This window comes from Brassica rapa, chromosome A04 (assembly GCF_000309985.2).
Source record: "Brassica rapa cultivar Chiifu-401-42 chromosome A04, CAAS_Brap_v3.01, whole genome shotgun sequence".
NCBI classification, from domain to species: Eukaryota; Viridiplantae; Streptophyta; class Magnoliopsida; order Brassicales; family Brassicaceae; genus Brassica; species Brassica rapa.
Window position 1 is genome coordinate 9570579 of NC_024798.2, and position 7062 is coordinate 9577640.

Here is a 7062-nt window from a genome sequence, read left to right on the forward strand (position 1 = left end):
TTTTAGTCTTCACTTAATTAATATGAAGATTATAAATTTGATGGACAATAATTAATGGAAAATTTTCAATTGAAAAAACATGACTTTAATGAACACTAAATATGGAAGAGTGGAAAAACTTTTCTTTTATGTTTCTGTTTTGTTTCATATTTTTATTTTCAAAATTTCAAGCTTTGATTTTAGTTATAGAATTGATTATTTTATTTGATGGTAGAAGCATTTTTATTTTTTTGTTCATCTATTTGAACATGTAATATATTTTTAATAAATGATTGTATTCACAATATGACTCTAAAATTTATATAATATGATCTCAAACAAAATAATTATGTTTTTTGGTATAAAACCGAATAAACCGAAAACCGACGGTATATAAACCGAACCGAACCGATGTAAATATGGATTTAGAATGGTAGTTATATTTTACTAACCGAAATACCGAAAACCGAAAAAAACCAAACCGAAACCGAACCGATATCCGGATTGAACACCCCTACTTGGTATACTATTGATCAAATTGAGTTGAGGAGATTACTTGTATTCTTGATGATGAGTTTAATGAGGTGCACATGCGCCAGAGTTCTTTTACTATGTCTTCTACCAATGTGCTTGTGACATATGTGACGTAGAGTAAGTTGAAATATTAACGAAATATGAAGTTGTAAGTTGATAAAAACTAGTATTGGAAGAGTAGAATGAGTCGATCCCAAGATGATGTAGATCAATTTAAACAAGCATAAATGTTTTTTAGGTGTAAATATTAAGTTTTATACCAAATTTTCTTTGTGACAAAAGATACATAAAGAACTAGCAACAGCTGAAATTTAAATCCAATGCAACAATGGAGATGAGACAGAAAAAACAACTCCTAATGATCTAGCGACAGTGCGACACTGACACTTGTTATAGCAAAGAGCAAGCTGGGTTGAGAAAGAAACATCTGATAAACCATAAGACCACATTTTGGTAGATATATATTGGCTTGCCTGCAACGCTACTCGAAATGATTGGACTCATTCCCACGCAGCTTCGTCAAACCTAGTCATTGGAGTTCAAGTGTCAGTCCCACCACCGGTAGGAAGAAACACAAAGCACAAAGAGCATCCAATTGCACTTGCCCTTACAAACCCTTTGTGGCGCCATCTGGCTAGTCCCAAAAACACCGGGAGTCATACTTATTGGACTTGTCTTCAGAAGTAAATGGGAGCCAAGCGGAAAATCAGGTGAACCAAAAACCTTCCTAACTTGTCATAAATCTTCCTAACTTGTAAAAAAGACCCATGAACCAACATCTTGTCATAAATCTTCCTAACTTGTAAAAAAGACCGAATTTTAGCACAACACAGTGAACCAAAAATCCCGTGAGCGACAAACAAACTTTTTCACTATTTAGAGCTGGGCCCATTATGTGCTTTGAAGTCAAGCCCACTAATTAGGATTTCAAAACCCACTGCTACAAAAAAGAAATTTAAAATTTTAGTTGGATTTTCGTTTTGATTCGCTAGGCTATTATAGATTTTTGGTAAGTTCAACGAAGTCTTTAATCCATATTTAATGGGAAGTCTTGTTTCTCTTTTGAGAAGAATATACAAATGGATTCACCGGGTTAGATTTCATCATCCTCTTCTATTGAGAAGAGTTTATCACCACCATTTATAATTTTTATGAAAGAAGATATTCTCTCGGTATCAATACTAAACTCTTGTTTCAGTTTACTCACTATTTTATCTATCTTGCGTAGCAGTCTCTATGGGATCTAAAAATGCAGTTGAGAATACCTTTGTTCTTCTTGTAGATGAGGACTGACATCCTGCACCACATCCAGCGCCGGCTCAAGGGTAAGGGCGAACAGTACACTCGTCTGAGGTCCACTTTACAATCAAATAAATTTAATGACAAAAAAACCCTAATTTTTGTTTTTTTTTTCTAATAGGGGCTTCTTAATTTTTTTATATATCTATAATTCATTAAAAAAAATTTGTCCAAGGGCCCAATAAGAGCTTTAACTGGTGGTCATGACCACATCTTTAGGTGATTATGTTTTAGCTGTGTGATTTTGTCGCGAAAGACTCCATCGATGCATCTAAGCTTTAGCTCGAATTCACGTCATTATTTCAGTTTATGTTCTTGGTCCAAGAGGATTGATAACTCCTCTTGTTTTTGTAATCACAAAGCTTAAAATTTCTAATGAAGAAAGTTGTGTTCTAAAAAAAAATATTTAGGCATTGCAGCTTTAAATTATGTGCACTTCTTCCACTCATTTGTTCCTTTGTTATGCGAATCCTTTTGTAGTAATTTTTTTCTATTTACTCTCGACCGATCTCCATAGGTGTGTATCAACTGCATTGTTCTCTTCTTATTCTATCTGTTTCATCCTCGATTAGGTTTAAGATGTTGAGCCGATGTGTTGGTTTGTGGTAGCAAACTATTGTTGCCACACTTTACGAGCTGCTATTCCAAGATTTATATTATTATTTTGTTCCCGTTATGTCATACAATCTGCCAAAGAGAGGACCGATTATTAAACCATAAACAAGTAAATTCATCATTTTCAGTTTGGATCTTATTAAACTCTTTGGCTCTATTTTCGGTATTTCAATAATTTTCTCCACATCAGTAAACTTTCCCATATATCTTCTACATTCCAAAAATTAGTAAACTAGACTTCTAATATAATGATTTATACTAATGTGCAGTGTTTAATTGTGTACTAGGTGTTTTATCCGCACTAGCGGGCTTAATAATTTTCCAAAAATTGTAAATAGATATATTATCAATTAAAAACTATTAGAATAAATTATTTTCCTGATTTTGAAATATTTTATAATTAATAAAATATTAAATTTTTATACACGATATTTATTTATTTTAATAAAATATATTTTATTACGTAAATTAAACTTGAAAACATTCATACAAGGATTTATATTTATTTTTTAAAATATTTTAAAATATTTTTGGATAATATAATATAGAATCTTTTTAGGTAATGATGATTATCAAATTAATGAAATTCATTTTAAATTTATGGGTAATTATATATATTAGGTGTTTTGTCCGCACTTGCGGACATAATAATTTTACAAAAATTATAAACAGATATATTATCAATTCAAAAACCAGTTAAATATGTTATTGTAATTCTTTGGAAATATTTATCATTAATTAAATATTGAAAATTGTATATACAATAAAATTTTATATTTTAATAAAATATATTTTATTATGTGAAATAAACTTGAAACATTGATATACATAAAATTATATACATTGATTTTTATTTATTTTTAAAATATTATGACGTAAAATATTTTTTGACAACATAATATAGAATCTTTTTTATATAATGATGATTATCAAATCAATGAAATTCATTTTTCATATATGGGTAATTATATATTAACAAATCTAATCTAATGATTCATTAATGGTAGTAAAGATTTAAAACGCTTTAACCTTTAACGTGAGAAGCGAAAAAATCACTTCGTAAAAATATCCTCCTATACATTAAAAGAGAAGTCACTTTAGTGATTTCTGCTGAGGTGGCACTCATATAGAGCTTCTCAGGAAAAACGTTATAATTCTATTGGCTGGTTTTTTTGAATTTTTCTTTTTCATTTATTTTAATCAATCACTTATGTAGACAAGCCCAAAACTATTGTCGATTTCGTTAAGCCCATATATAGCTAGAGGATAATAATTATCGATTTAGTTTAGCCTTGGGTAACCGTTCGGGTTCGGGTCGGGTATTTCAGATTTTCGGGTATTTCGGTATAGAAGTGTAGAACCCGTTCGGGTATTTCTGTACTTCGGGTCGGATTCGGGTATTTTTAGTTCGGATTAGGTTATTTCGGATCTGGTTCGGATATTTAGATTTTGAAAAAAAAAATTAAAATTTTCATTTCTCAAGTTTCTTATATTTAAAAATATAACTTTCAGTCAGTGAAGAAGGTATTTTTGAATATTTTAAATATTAAAAAATTCAAACATGTTTATTAATATTATTTTTAAATTATTTATCGTTGTTTAAAGAATAAATTTATCATAATTTTAAAATAATTTACAGAATGTTATAAATTATTAATAAAATTAAATTTACTTTATATTGAATATTTGTTTATTGTTAAATATTTTTTTGAATTTCTTTTTGATTTATATTTTCCATCGACACTACTAAAAAGGAAAGCCCTCTAAATACTTACCTTATTTTGTAATTTCGATATATCATTTAATTCATCGATCCCACTATAATAGGAAAGTACCATTGAATACTAATTGCAAGGGAAAACATAATTTAATGACCAATTAACATCACTTTCCAAATGACTTACATAATATTATTAATAACTATTTATGGTAACTAATTGTCGAAAGTATGGTATATAAATCCATTTTATTAATTCAAATAAATATTTTGGATTCCAAATGACTTACATAATATTATTAATAACTATTTATGGTAACTAATTGTCGAAAGTATGGTATATAAAGTCATTTTATCAATTCAAGTAAATATTTTGGTTTATTATTTTATGTAGTTTATAGATATATTAGAATATAAAGTCATTTTATCAAATCAAATAATTTATTTTAATTCATCGATCCCCTATAAAAGGAAAGTAACATTGAATACTGATTGAAAAGGAAAAAATAATTTAATCGCTCTATTAACATTACTTGCGCAACAATATTAGTTAATACATGTAATAATTAGTTTCCTTATTACAAATGGAAAAATTTCTCTTGATTTTGTTGATTGATTTTTTAGAATTTCTTTTTCGATTTATTTTAATCATCGACACTACTAAAAATGAAATCACTTTAATACTTAACTTTTGTGTTTTCTCGATTCAAAGAACATCTTTTTGCGATCATTTCTCTGTTTAATTCATTAAATACTCACTAAATATTTTAGATGTTAGAGAAACGAAATTAATTGACAAGATATTTTCTCTCCTAAAATCATGCATTTAAAACTTAATATTTATGGTGAGACTTGTCAACCAAAATTCTGGTACAATCTATTCACGAGATGTTCTCCTTTAGCTTTATTAACAAGATATTCCAAAAATAATATTACCTTATAAGTATAAGATTTATTGAGAATTTATTAAATAATATTCTATTTCTTAGCTTATCATGCAAGCTAAATCTTAGATTACTTTCCAAATGACTTACATAATATTATTAATAACTATTAATGGTAACTAATTGTCGAAAGTATGGTATATAAATCCATTTTATTAATTCAAATAAATATTTTGGATTCCAAATGACTTACATAATATTATTAATAACTATTTATGGTAACTAATTGTCGAAAGTATGGTATATAAAGTCATTTTATCAATTCAAGTAAATATTTTGGTTTATTATTTTATGTAGTCTATAGATATATTAGAATATAAAGTCATTTTATCAAATCAAATAATTTATTTTAATTCATCGATCCCCTATAAAAGGAAAGTAACATTGAATACTGATTGAAAAGGAAAAAATAATTTAATCCCTCTATTAACATTACTTGCGCAACAATATTAGTTAATACATGTAATAATTAGTTTCCTTATTACAAATGGAAAGAATTCTCTTGATTTTGTTGATTGATTTTTTAGAATTTCTTTTTCGATTTATTTTAATCATCGACACTACTAAAAATGAAATCACTTTAATACTTAACTTTTGTGTTTTCTCGATTCAAAGAACATCTTTTTGCGATCATTTCTCTGTTTAATTCATTAAATACTCACTACATATTTTAGATGTTAGAGAAACGAAATTAATTGACAAGATATTTTCTCTCCTAAAATCATGCATTTAAAACTTAATATTTATGGTGAGACTTGTCAACCAAAATTCTGGTGCAATCTATTCACGAGATGTTCTCCTTTAGCTTTATTAACAAGATATTCCAAAAATAATATTACCTTATAAGTATAAGATTTATTGAGAATTTATTAAAGAATATTTTATTTCTTAGCTTATCATGCAAGCTAAATCAATGAGAAACGTCTACCAATTTACTATAAATAAGACATTCACAGTATAAGAAACGAAATAATTGAACTTTGTATTCTAAACTTTTAATGTTAATAATGTTCTGAACTTTTTTTTCTTCTTATTTTAGAACATTAAGCTTTTATATTTCATGAGAGCTGATTTTTCTTTTGGTTTATATGCAGATACCCTATTATGACGATTTCTCCACTGAAGCTATATATGATTTGATTGTACACCTCTTTGATATATCATTTCGATAACATCTTTGTTCCTCAATCTGGTAAAAAAATTTTACTCAATTTGATAACATCTCTCAGCTAAATCATTTCAATAGCATCTTTTTGTGCTGCGAATATTTTTTTTTTTTGATTTGTAGATTTATATTATTGTTTAGAATTATAAGCTTATATATACACATATTTGTTTTTTGGTTTGCTGATTGTGATTTGGTTTTATATTTTTTCAGAGATGATTTGAGAGAAGTGGTCATATTTCAGACCTCTAAGAGTTCACCATTCCGATCCTGCAAAAGATGTGCACTTAGAATGGTATTTTCTCTACTGTACATCAAAATTAATTTAATCAATTATATTTTTAAAATATCTATAGTAGGATGGTATTTTCTCTACTGAAATAATATCTTATTTCCTAATCTCATGCTTTAATATTTAAACTTTAAGGACAAGATTTGTTAATTAAATCATTAGTGTAAACTACTCCCGAGATATTTTCTTTTTTATATTTAAAATGTAATTTTAGTAACAATAACATCCAAAAAAATACCTCGATTGAGGAACGTGGTAGACAAAATACATGTAAGCAGAAGAGCTTGGTAGATATAATTTTTTGCAGGTTTTTAATTGAATTTGCTTTCTTTATCGAGAAATGTACTTCATAATTTATATTATTTATGGATAATATTTTGATTTTTATTATATTTTCTTTTAATATGTCTACATAAATGTTTGTATATTATTTATAGAAAAATAATATTATTCACCGAAAATAAAGAATTACGACACATATACAATACAATTTTAATTAATGATAATATAAAATCTG